Here is a 13,780-nt window from a genome sequence, read left to right as displayed (position 1 = left end):
GATGCTGAGCTCAGCGAGGTCTACTTCCACCCCAGTTTGGGGTAATTTTGAAAGTTACATAAAAATCACCTTTCGAAATTACCCGAGCATTTTTGTGCTTCCAAATTACCTCAATGCGCCCTATTTCACTTTAACTTTAGAAGTGGGTGCATGGACACTATAATAATATAAACATTTTTGTTTCAAAACACGGTTTCTGAACGATTTTTCTTAAATTCGTAATACCATACCTACACTTTTTGAGAAACAATTTTTAAAACAAATAAAAAGCGTTTCGAAACAAAAATATTTATAGTTATTACACAATTTAAAGTACAGTCAGTATCAGTAGTTGGAAACAACGCACCAAAAGTACTTGTGATCCTGATTTTTTTTCTAATTAAATATACCTACACCGTGTTTTTTTTTTTGTTTTCCGTTAAATTCGACACGTATAGGTTCATTATCAGGAACCACCCATGTATATCACTTTTAGTTAAATTCCCGAAAAAATCATCATTTTCGTAAATAATAAACGAATTCATTAGTGTGAGAGACCCTTAAGAATAACATTCAAGTTAGTGTCAAGTGATTGACGGCACATGTCCACACAAAATAATATATTATTAGGAATTGGTAAAGGCTGTCACACAAGTGTTCAGTAATTATCTTTATTTTTTAATAACTCGATATCCCTACGAGTTAAGTCGTTTGTTTCTTAAAGAAATTAATTTTATTTGATCAAAAGAACCTTCCCTTAAAGTTAACGGAATTCAATAAAAAAACGTTGTAGATAAATCGGAGTTAGCGCTCAGAGATGTGAAACTTTAATTGTTCTTTCCATATAAAGGCACACATCTCTTTATCATTAGCGGTTATGAATGTGTAGATACTTCTGAATTCTGAAGCGTTTGTGATCCCCTACACTGAGAGAAATTTGCATTGTGAATTTAACAAGTTCGACTTGTTGCGGTTTATCCGTTTGAATCAGCCAAACGTATGTTTAAAACAATATGTGTCAGGTTGTTTTTATAAAATCGACTTGTTGATTCAAATATATTTCCGACTCAAATGACAAGTAACTTGTTGTTTGAACCAAAGAGCACGTAGGCGCTATTTTAACCAAAAAACTTGTTGAACGAACATGAAAACTGGTTGTATTTTCTCTCAGTGTACAGATGTGCGAAAAGATTTGCCTTCTTATTATCACAGAGAAGTACGAACGTGTCATGCTATTTCAGTCAGTCTCAGTACAAGATGTACTGACATTGACCGAACTAGCATGACAAACATTTCCGGAAAAACACGAAGGAAACCTATTTCGCACTAAATCTGTACTTTTGATGATAACTATACTAGCGACTAAGATGGCCCAGTTGAAAAGAACCTTCAAAATTTCATAATCTTGTGCGTGTGAATGTTCCTTAGTTTTCTATGTTTTCACTAGCTTCTAAAATAAATCAGTTCACCTTAATTTACACTATAAAAAATTATGGACAGTCTTTTTTTTGTTTTATAATAAATTGATTTCAAAACAGACCTACTTAATTTTTGCCTTGTATTTAATTGACCGCATAATATGCATGATAATTGACAATACAGAGAATACAGTATACAGTAGAGATGGGCCGAACATTCGGTAAATATTCGGTATTCGGTGTAAGAGTATTTGTTTATTAATGTGCCTTATATTTTGATTTATCTTACTGTTATATATGAGGAAGTATTAAAGAATATCAATTGACTCATACTACACTGAGAGAAAATACAACCAGTTTTCATGTTCGTTCAACAAGTTTTTTGGTTAAAATAGCGCCTACGTGCTCTTTGGTTCAAACAACAAGCTACTTGTCATTTGAATCGGCAATATATTTGAACCAACAAGTCGATTTTATAAAAACAACCTGACACATATTGTTTTAAACATACGTTTGGCTGATTCAAATGGATAAACCGTAACAAGTCGAACTTTTTAAATTCACAATGCAAATTTCTCTCAGTGTAGTCACTGGTTCCCGCCATCTTGGATCGTTATAAAACACGGGAAATGCAGTGTCGGCTGGCCAGTTCGTGTACAAACGAGTTGTAGTGAAGAAGTCTTGAATTATCTATTGGAAATTGGTTGTTATTATCTTTGTTATATACGAATAAAGTAGAAGTGTTGCCACAAGTAATAGTTTTCATCATCAACCTGGTATTATCCCTAATATCGGTATATTCGGCAAATTTTTCAATGTTCGTATTCAGCCGAATAGTTCGGTTACATTGCCGAATATTTACCGAATAAAAAAATAAATAAATAGCGCAACTTGTTTCGTAATTCATGGGATAATAACATCCTATTTCAGGATTCTAAGGACCAAAGGGGGTTAAAATGCGTTAAATATAAGTACCTACAATAATTATGTAAAAAAGTAAAAATAACGTAGCTTAAGAAACAAAAATCAAAATGATCTTATGCACTAAATTATAGGAACATTAAGAGCCTTAGTTAGTACCCATTACCAACCATTGAAATTTTTTTTAACTCTAAGCCAGGTATTAAATACAGTGGAACCGAATATTCGGCCGAATGTTCGGTTCGGTAACAGCTGAACCGAATGTTCGGCCGAATATTCGTATTCGGCAAAGTCCGTATTCGGCCCATCTCTAGTATATGTACAGTATCACAGAATATATAATAGTACAAGTACAGAAGGCCCACTGCTTTGATGTTCACGAAATGCCGCCTTTTAAATGCCTACAAAATCCTAACAAAGAAACGAGCCGCACGTGCGCAGCGTCGGACGATAGGGTTGCCTATTAAAACCAATTATTACTCAGATAAAATGTTATAAGTAGTATATATTTGGGAAGTTTAAACCACTTTCATTTCGTTCGAGCGATTCTCGCTCAAACTCATTCCAGTGGTCTAAACTCCCAAATACATCCTAACCCTCAAATATCTGGGCAAGAATTGTATCATCATCGTTAGGAAGTTTAAACCACATCGATATCGTTTTGCTATAATAATCGCGTTTGCATGATCATGTTAGCCATACCGTTGGGAAGTTTAAAATCACTTCATACCGTTCGAGCGTTTCGCGATCGAAATCGTTCCAGTGCTTACAAACTCATATATCCGGGCTCTCAAACATCGGGCTAAAATTTTTTCTATGTTACATACTATTCAAATTACTTGTCGTCTCTTGAAACAAAGGTGTTTTGAGAGCACTTTATTTGAATCTTCAGTGAATATCAGTTATAAGAACACGTTATAAAATGTATGTTTCTTGAAAAAAGATGCAAAAGCTTAACGCAACTCACTCTCTGAGGTGGCCAGTCCCAGAGTGCGAGTCTCTTCCAAGCGAATGCTCGGTTGACTATGGCGTTTTCACACAACATGTCTGATCAACTCGTCAGCGTCACAGAACATGAATGGACCTCCAAGGTGCTCAACCCCGGCGTAAGGCCGCATTTTACGTGCATCATTTAAGTACAATCCTCTTCAGGCATGGAAATCCATATATATCGACCGCGTATATACAGAGTTTCCCTAAGTATCTGATTCAACATTGCACACAAGTCGGTTGGCCAATTCCGAAAAGTGTGAACGTTGGAGTCCCCGGTCGTCGAGACTCATCAACGTCGTCTATAAGGCGTTTATTTATACGAAGTAACATCAAAAACTTTGATAGTGCGATGTAGACCTATCGTTTATAATAAACGAAGTAAATACCACCTTTTGATTAACAATTGTGGACTTTGTAATTAAACAGTAAAAGTCTGAAACGGCAGAAAATACACTATAGTCTTATTTAGCTATGTCAAGGGGGAATGTAATCAGATCATATTTATTATCATTGATGTTTTACTGCAAGTGCGGCCTCTATTAGTGAGGGATGGTACTAACTAGCTACTTCGTTAATTAGATGCTTCTAAGGCATCGTGTTATCCAATATATTATTATGCTAGGTTGCGCTCATTTCCATAGATGTCGTTCACTATCGTTTCCATAGTAAGGAGCTTCCCTTCAATGGTTCGAACTAAACAAATCTCATGGGTTCATTTAGTTAAGCACTCAACAAAAGGAGCCTATTTGAGCAAAACAATTATTTCATAATGACTTCGAACTATGTATGTTTATTGGAACAAGAGTTTTAGACTGTTTGTATTAGGAGGATAAATACTTAATAGATGCACATAAATATATTGTAACGTCATTATATATTTGCTCAATTATTACTTTTAATAGCAATAGTCTAAAGTCTTATTTAAAAAATATGGATATTTTTATCTGATATAAACATTTTCATTCATTCATTTAAAGACGAAGAGAAAAAATAATAATAAGCACTTCACAGAAATGTTGGCCATTTTTGAGATTCGAACCCAGGACCATCCATTTTATAGGTACTGTTAAGTACTGCTACTTAGCCGATCATCAAGGTTCGTGTTGCGAAAATGCAACGTCATATCCATATGTTATTCTAATTAGGTATTCTGCATTGATTGCACTAATTGTTAAAAACAACATCTAACATTTCGTAATTTCGAAACGGATGTAAATTGTTATAGGATACTTGCGTTAGCATAGTACTGGCATAAATATAGGGTTGCCGCCGGCACGTATTTGGTGATTTATGATTATTGGTGATATGATAAAGTAACATTATCATAACCGGGATAAACACCTTAATCTCTTTATTCACTGTTTTGGATGTTTCATCAGCGCAAAACATACGTTTTAAAACCAATGTTTTCTTGTTAGGTGTTTAACTTATTCTAAGTACACTAAAATAATATGTTTGAATATTGGCTTTTAAACCAAATTGAGAATAATTACAAAAATAATTTAGTAGTATAAATTACTTTAGCAACATGTTATCTTGCCGCTATGGAGTGATTTCTTGAATAAGATTACCTACACCTAAGATACCACTATCACTTAATCACTTAATAAGTGTGCCTCGATTTTGCATTTTAAACACCGTAGTATATTAAGTTAGTCATACAAATGGCTTACATGCATTTATTACGAGTACTAGTAAAATGAGGACTGTGGCACCCCTGATTCGTTTAGTAAAATCATCAATAAATTGCTATTAATAAACCATCATTCTAATTGTTTATTCCTTTGCTACTTTGCTCTTTACAGTGCACATTACGTACTCATACGTCTTATAAATAATAAGTTCGAACCACCGTCATTTCTACATATAACATGTAAGTAAGTGTTGTATTTTGTCTTTTTATAAATTATAATACTAGTTGCTCATGTGCAAGGTTTAAAATGATTTTTTTAATTTACTTTTAGGTCGGACTCCGAGTTTGAAACTATTGTACCTCTAAATAACAAGACTGGAGGTGCGAAAGCGAAAAAACCGGTGCAGAAAAGAAAGTCCGATGCTGCTAATAGGTAAAAAGATATGACACCTGCACGTACCTACTTACATATTGTATGCGTTGCATACGTAAATTGTTTTTGATTATTACGTTTTATTTTTCCTACTTACATTATGAATTTAAATTTACAAATTGTTAAAATATTTTCAGGTCCGATTCAGAACGAGAGTGGGAAGAAATTGACGCGGGGACCAAGAAGGTGAAGAAGCCTCGCCAGGCGAAATCTCCTAGGTATGTTACACATTTAAAATATGCATCTATTCGATTATTATAATTGTGACACCCACCTATGTTGTAATCTGAAAAATATTTTTTGTTGCCTTGTTTTGCATTACTTATATTTTATTGTATTATTTACAGGACTACTAGTGGAGCGTCTAAGAAAAAGACTGCCAGCAACCCCTTCGACGTCTTCGAGCTATTTCCTGATGACGAGGCATTTGCGAAAAATTGCCCTACACCAGACCAGCTACGGTCGTCTATAACTCAACGCGTGGCTGATGGATTGACTCGGCGTGCTGCTGATCTTGAGGGGGAGTTTTTCTTGGAGCTGCGAGTATACAACACCGCCGATATACGCAGTGAGTTAGCGGAGCATAAGTGGAAAAAGGCCCTTCTGGCAGTTAAAGCGCAAATAAATAACGATACTCCTCAGTGGGAATATCTACAAAAACTCACAAAGCATTTAAGAACTCTTTTTGACGATGCTGAAGTTACATTTTTTCACAACAAAAAAGGTTAAAAATTCAGCATTGTCAAAAATAATTTTTAAGTGTATATTTTGAACTGTATTCGGATACCACACATATACATATAGATACTTACTTTAGTTAGATAAATACTTATTTTACTGTTTTATACGCGAATTTAGTTAGGTGGAACTAAAATGCCTTTTTGCTCTGCCTGTTCAATCCAAGTTCTGAAAAATAAATGGGTTGGTCATTTGAGAAGTACTAAACACAAAAATAATTCTTTAGTGGCAGTAACTGATGGCGTAATTGAGATTTCGTCTGCCTTTCAGGGTCGTATATCATCTTATAGAGTTTTCGGATCTGAAGAGCTAGAATTTGCTATACCTGAACAGTTTTTAGATAATTTAACGTCGAAACTAGAAAATATTATAAAACAGTGTTTGATAAAGCACGTGTGTTTAAAAATCAATTTCGAGTATTTTGGAAACTTTCTTTTATTTAAGAACAACCGGCAGGAAACAAAGTCGTTTACGACAAAAAACTTCACAGTACATCAAAACTATACATTTTCTGAGTTATACCAAAAAGTTATAAACGACATAAAAAATAACATTGAAAATTTTGAGCAGCGCGATAGTGGATGGACGTTCTTATCTAATTTATATTTAGAGGTTAATGTTAACAAATACCAGCCTCTGAAAGGATCTTCTTACATAGATTTACCTAAGTCTATTAAAAACAAGAAAGCTTGTATTAACATACAGAATAAAGATGAATATTGTTTTCTGTGGAGTATTGTTGCTGCGCTTTATCCCTCAAAAAATCACAAAGAGCGTACGGCCTCATACCCCTACTTTAAAGACGTGTTGAATATTGATGGTCTCAGTTTTCCCATAACTTTCTCTGATATTGGTATGTTTGAGCATAAAAATGTGGGTTTAAGTATTAATGTGTATTCTTTAATGGATAATCGTACAGTGGCAGGACCTATTTATAGATCTCAATATAAAAGGAGTAAGAAAATTAATTTACTTTTAATAGAGAAAGGAAATAAATCGCACTACGTTTTAATAAATAATTTGTCTCGATTGGTTCGTTCCCAAATAACTAAACATCATGGTAAACTTTACTTTTGTGAAGATTGCCTCTTATTTTTTCCTTCCCTAGACAAGTTTGAAAGTCACTCCTGTAGTGGAATCGCCACTGTACTCCCGGAAAGAGGTACATATCTACAATTTAAACATTATGAACGTCACTATAATGTTCCTTTTGTAGTTTATTGTGACTTTGAAACAATTCTTAGGCCATTTCAATCATGTGAGCCTGAAAAGGAACCTCAGGGAAGTTTCACTGTAAATAAACAAATACATATACCCGCAGCTTTTGCCTATAACATAGTCTGCTCTTATGATCAACGCTTAAATAGATTTATTCAATACAGAGGACCCGACTGTGTTTCTAAATTTTTAAAATATTTATACAGACATGTTGAAGATATTTATAAAATATTGCGTGAAGAAGTGCCTATGATTTTCACAGAAACAAATGCTTTAGCCCACAAAAATGCTCAGACATGCCACATTTGCCTGACTGCTTTATTTGGCGACAAAGTAAGAGATCACTGCCACTTAACTGGTGTTTATCGTGGGGCCGCTCATCAATACTGTAACTTACGTTATAGTGTTCCCAAATTTATTCCTGTTTTCTTTCATAACTTAGCAGGATATGATGCGCACTTGTTTATAAAGGAGTTATGCGAGGATGTAGGTTCAAAGGTGCAAATAATTGCGAAGAACAAGGAAAACTATATATCCTTCAGTAAGTTTTTAAAGATGCCTGATGATCAGTATGTGCGGATACGATTTGTAGATTCGTTTAAATTCCTAGATACAAGTTTAGAAAAGTTAGCGAAGGGACTTGCTAAGGCAGACTTTTCTCACTTACGATTGTTTTTTCCTGATGAAATCAAATTTGACCTATTGACTAGAAAAGGTGTTTATCCTTATGACTATATAACATGTTGGGACACGTTTGCCGAGACTGAATTACCTTCGCAGGATTTATTTTATAACTCGTTAACTTCGGAGAACATAAGTGATGAGGATTATGTGCATGCGCAAACTGTATGGAATACATTTAATATAAAAAATCTTGGTCAATATACGGATCTTTACCTTCAGACCGACGTTTTACTTTTATCAGACATCTTTGAAAATTTTCGGCGAAATTGTATGGTTAGTTATCGACTAGATCCTGCGTTCTATTTAACCTCCCCTAGTCTTTCATTCGATGCAATGTTACTAATGACTGGTATTAAATTAGAGCTAATATCAGACCTAGAAATCATTCGCTTTATTCAAAAAGGGATTCGAGGAGGGATTTGTATGTGTTCAACTAGACATTCCATTGCAAATAATCAGTATATGAAAACCTACGATAACAAATCACCTGATTCGTTTCTCATATACATAGATTGTAATAATTTGTACGGGTATGCAATGTCACAACCGCTGCCTGTGTCAGATTTTCGTTTTTTGGATGACTTTGAAATTTCACACCTAGATATTACATCGGTTTCAGACGACGCGGAATTTGGGTATATACTTGAGGTTGACTTGCTATATCCGCAATATTTACATCATGATCACAACGACTATCCTTTTTGCGCAGAAAAGTTTGTTCCTCCGGGAGGAAAAAATACAAAATTAATTCCAAATTTGTTCGATAAATATGAGTACGTAATTCATTACGAGCATCTAAAAACATGCCTCAAAAACGGTTTGGTTATTAAGAAAATACATCGTGTACTCACTTTTAAACAAAATTCTTTTTTAAAGAAATACATAGACTTAAATACAGAGTTGCGGAAAAATGCGAAAACCCAATTTCAACAGGACCTATTTAAACTAATGAACAATTCGATATTCGGAAAAACTCTTGAGGATTGTGAACGACGCGTTGACGTAAAACTGGTCAACCAGTGGTACGACGAACGAAACAGCACTAAAAAGGTTACTTGTGGCGGTACTTTAATAGCAAGACCCAATTTTCATAGCGCCACAGTGCTCACTGACAACTTGGTAGCCATTCAAATGAAGCCAGAAAGAGTTGTATTGGATAAACCCATTTACATAGGATTCTCGGTATTAGAACTATCCAAAAACCATATGTACAAATTTCACTACTCGGTAATAAAACCCCACTATAGTGATCGCGTTCGCCTCTGTTATTCTGATACTGACAGTTTCATTTATGAAATTAAAACTAGAGACTTTTACCAAGACTTAAGAACACATTTCTTAGATTTCTTTGATACGAGTAATTACAGTCCTTTAAATGATTTCCAGATTCCTTTGCGTAATAAAAAGATTCCGGGACTATTCAAAGATGAGCTAGAAGGATCACTTATAACAGAGTTTGTAGGATTGCGGTCTAAGCTGTATTGTATAACTAGTACACACCCGAAAAAGGGCTTTGTAAAAAAAGCAAAAGGTACTAAGGCTGGTGCCATCAAAGATTTGACACTGGAAAATTACAAAGACGTACTTTTAAACGATAAAATCATTCGAAAAAAGAATATTTTGTTTAAAACTATCAAACATGACATCTTCACTCAAACGGTCAACAAAGTTGCTTTATGTAATAAAGATGATAAACGAATTATTTTATCAGACAAAGTTTCAACTATGGCATGGGGTAATAGTTCTTTTTTGTAGATCCGAAACAAATAATGGAAAAGTTGTAACTAAAAGTAAGTGCTGAATATTATATGTTGTAGCGAATTTCAATGTACTATTTCAATTGTATTTACTGTGAAAGTGTTTCAAACTGTTATTAAACTTAGTTAACACAGTTAATCATGAAAAAAAATTACACTTTATTTTAGCAGGATGAGGGATATCCACTTATACTCTGCTAACTCACTGCATTGGAAAATAAATATATATATATATAATAACGCACGTCTGTATTTTATGCTTTTATTTTGTATACTTATCTAATAAACGTATAAAAAATATGTGTTCAGTTTATTTCTTCTTATACACTCCCATACTTTCCATTTTTACAGGGTGTAACCAAAATACTGATCAACCGTTTAAGAATGTATTCAATATAGTACCTATTGTACAAATAATTATGTTATTTTTAAGTAGCTTTAACAATGTTTCCCAATGAAAATAATGTAAAAAGATGAATACATTCTTAAAAGGATGACAATTATTTTTGTTATAAGTTTCCTACTCAAAAGCCTGAGTGCTGTAGATTCATTTTTCTTTAAGGAAGTACAGAGCTATACCTATCTTATAGTAAATAATAGTTGCAAGTGCGCTCTGTGAGTAACTTTCACTCAGTGTTATAAATTATAATTAAATACATCAATTTCTTACTAATGATAATGAGTAAGTATACAAAGGTGTTAATTTTGCTCATCACATGTGACTCTCTTCTTTTGAGCTGTTTGATAAATCAATTAACGCCGACAAGTAACAAGAAGCTTATCTACCTAACCTGTATATATTGCATAGCTGAATAGAGTCTAATTTCTTGGCGCGTGCATGCCTACGCTGGCAAAAGCAGGTCAACAACATTATTGGAAAACTGCAATACTGACATTCTCTATATTGTTATAATGTTCGCATGTTCGCATTTATGAATTTGATACAATAAGAAGTGGTCGTTCAAGTAATAAGTTCAAGTAAGTAATTATTTTATTTTTATTATATACTTTTAGTAAATATTATGTGATAATTTAAATACATTATTATTATTTATTTATTTAAACTTTATTTTACAAAAGAAAAACTTAAAATTACAAGAGGTAGATTTAATGCTTAATAGTAAGGCTTTATTAAAGGTAATACTTATTGTGTTACAGTTTCAACATGTGCGAACATTGTGACCCCGAGGATCCTTTTACCCATGCTCAAGAGTGGAACACCCAGACATTTGAAGACGCATATCCAGAACTTGCCAACAAGCATGACGTGACCATTACAGCACCATCAATAGAAACACCCAACAAAAAGAAAATAAAAACTAAACAGCGTGCTCCAAAACGTAAATTAAAATCATCCACTACTTTTGTGAAATGTAGAAAATCCGTTGCTGAGGGACCCCGTCTGATACAAATAAAAATCATCGGCTTACGTAACGGGCAGGAAAGCCAGGCAGAGAGTGATGATGAAGAAAATATGATCTTTAGTGCTCAATATATAGCCAGCGAACCAGTGGACAATGTTGTGGATTCGGCATACAGTTTAATAAATCAAATCTCTAAATCAATGTTACAAGAAAATTTCTGAGTTTATTGTTAAGGTTAAAAATGTATGTGTGCGTAAAATAAAAAAATAAAAAATGGGTCTTTCATTACCGACTTTTATTTATTATCATTAAAACATAATACAGTGCTTATTTCTAAAATAGTAAACATCGTTATAAATCTTGTGCAGACACAATAGTATCAAAATACCACTTTTTAATACATATAACATTTTTTAAAGCACATTTTTTTTCATGATGCAGGCAGTTATATGCACTAGACTTATTACAATATTTTTCATGCAAATGTAGAAAATTAGGACAATCTTGTTCACCTAAATCTATTACAGCACAATTAGCACACAAATCTTTAACCCACTTAATTTTTTCCGCTCCTTTTACATAAATGTTCTTGTTATTTAAATGGTTCACAATCATTCTTTTAAATTCTCTGTGATCGACAAATCCTTCCCTCCATAAAATCCCGTGGTTTTTTTCTAACCATATTACTCTTTTTCTTTCTTGCTGAGATAAATGAGAAAACGTGTAGGGTGGTTTTATTAAAAAGACTTGCGTGTATTCTTTAGTACTAAGTGCGAATTCCTTTATTATAAAATCGTTATTTAATGATTTAAATCCTTGAACATCCACGAATAAGCTTTTAGTGCTCATGATATTTTCCTTGTTATATTGCTAAGAGGTCTATACTCTATAATGCTATCATTCAAAATAAGACAATACGCAGATGTTTGATCGGGTATATCCTCACTGCACTCTATTTCAACTCTGATGTCAACAACACCCGATTTTAAAGTGTCACTTTGTCTTGAACAATCCACGAAAAACAATGGTGCTATTTCTTTGAAATCGTAAGGATTTAACAAGGGTGCCTGACTACGATTATAGTAGGACTGTTGGAAGTTAGAATATTGCTCGTATAATATAGCATACTTCTCATCGGAAAAACTAACATTCAAATTTTCATAAGGATAATATATAGAATTCAAGAAAACTTTAACCTCTCTCAAGTTACAATGATCGAAATGTGTTATATCTTTGTCGGACGCATTTTTCCTACCAGTTTTCAAACCAACTATAACATACCGAGGTTTTTCGATTTGAGATGAAGTTTTAATAGCCCAAGAGTGCTTGGAAGTTTTTGGCAGCAGTGGATATTCGAAGAGGTCCCAGTTTCTGAACGCAATTTGTATTGCACGATCTTTTTCCACATATTTAAGAAGATTCAGTCTTTCCCGATCGGAAACCTTAATATGAGGCATACGCCATACCACTTTTGATAAAGTAACATTGTCTATATATTCATTTGGGTTCAATTTAACGCTATTCAAGTTAGTGTTAGAGCGTAAAAGTATAAGTTCATGTTTGCAATTAATAATAATTTTGTTGTAGTCTTCAGCAAAGCCCAAAATTTTGTTTAATGGTATAGAAGCAGAAAATAAACCTTGGGTAACTTTAGTACCTTTTATGTCCCACCCCACGACTTTGCCATTCTCGCTTCATGTTCACTCATGGATAAAAGAGATTTCATTGTTGTTGTGATTCCTGCATTTTTTTTTGTCTATTTCAATTCCATTCAGTTCGTATCGAATGTCTTGAAAGAAATGGAGGACGGGGTTATTGGTAAACAGGACGCTCGACACGGGTTGTTTTGTTTCTCTGTTCATCACTGTAATAGTACCTTCTATGTATAATGTGCTAGCTGAAGGCAACACGTACATATCTTGCTGATTGATGGGTATGCGAATTTCATCGTTCAAATTAAAACTTGTAACGTAAGGTTTGTACGAGTGGTATTCATAACTTTCGATTGAGTTATCATAGCTAAAGGAGTTTGCTAAGTCCAGAATGCTCATTTTAGTAAACCGATTGATCTGAGAAACAAAATATTTTCACTAGTGAGCCTGCTTTTCGGTCTTCTTTTCTTGATAGCACCAAGGGTACTGCCTGATTTATCACGGTTCACTGCTGTTTTATTGAAATCAATCATTTTTTTCTCAGGTGTAAATATATTTGAATCTCTTCTCCGCGTAAATTTATCAATTGGTTGTTGGTATCTAGTAGTCTTATTTTAAGAGAACTTAAAGTATTTTGAGTGACGGGAAAATAAATAACGTTTTTAGGCGTCTCTATTATTCTATACCCTGGAGGCACATTAGGTACAAATTCATGAACTATATGGCTCGGTTTTCCGTTGATAAATGATCCACTAATGATATCACATTCGATTCGAACTATAGTCGTCGATAGAATGGACACTGGAAATGGAGATTCCATTAATATATTCGCAGGAACAGTTTCATTACCGAAACCTAGTAGTTTACCTATGGAGTTATCGCCACCAAAATGTATGCTCTTAGAGCAAAAAATAGATGTTTTTAGAGTATTATTATTACACAAAAGTTTAAAAGAACAGCCTTGAACATGTGTTTTTAAATAATCGTTTA

The 13,780-nt window shown here is 33.7% G+C and overlaps 1 protein-coding gene and 1 long non-coding RNA gene across 2 annotated transcripts in view; both read left to right on the top strand.

The window, feature by feature from the left end:
- The window catches only part of LOC125242075 (orexin/Hypocretin receptor type 1-like), a 68,853-nt gene that overhangs the window by 43,680 nt on the left and 11,393 nt on the right, over window positions 1–13,780 (top strand). The window lies entirely within an intron of this gene.
- LOC125242076 lies at window positions 5,307–5,775 on the top strand. The gene is made up of 3 exons (XR_007178819.1): window positions 5,307–5,377; window positions 5,515–5,595; window positions 5,725–5,775. It is a non-coding gene; the product is annotated as an uncharacterized LOC125242076 (long non-coding RNA).

Source organism: Leguminivora glycinivorella, unplaced genomic scaffold (assembly GCF_023078275.1).
Source record: "Leguminivora glycinivorella isolate SPB_JAAS2020 unplaced genomic scaffold, LegGlyc_1.1 Scaffold6, whole genome shotgun sequence".
In the NCBI taxonomy this organism is placed as follows: domain Eukaryota; kingdom Metazoa; phylum Arthropoda; class Insecta; order Lepidoptera; family Tortricidae; genus Leguminivora; species Leguminivora glycinivorella.
Note: the sequence above shows the minus strand (reverse complement) of the source record. Positions and strands in the feature narration are given on the sequence as shown.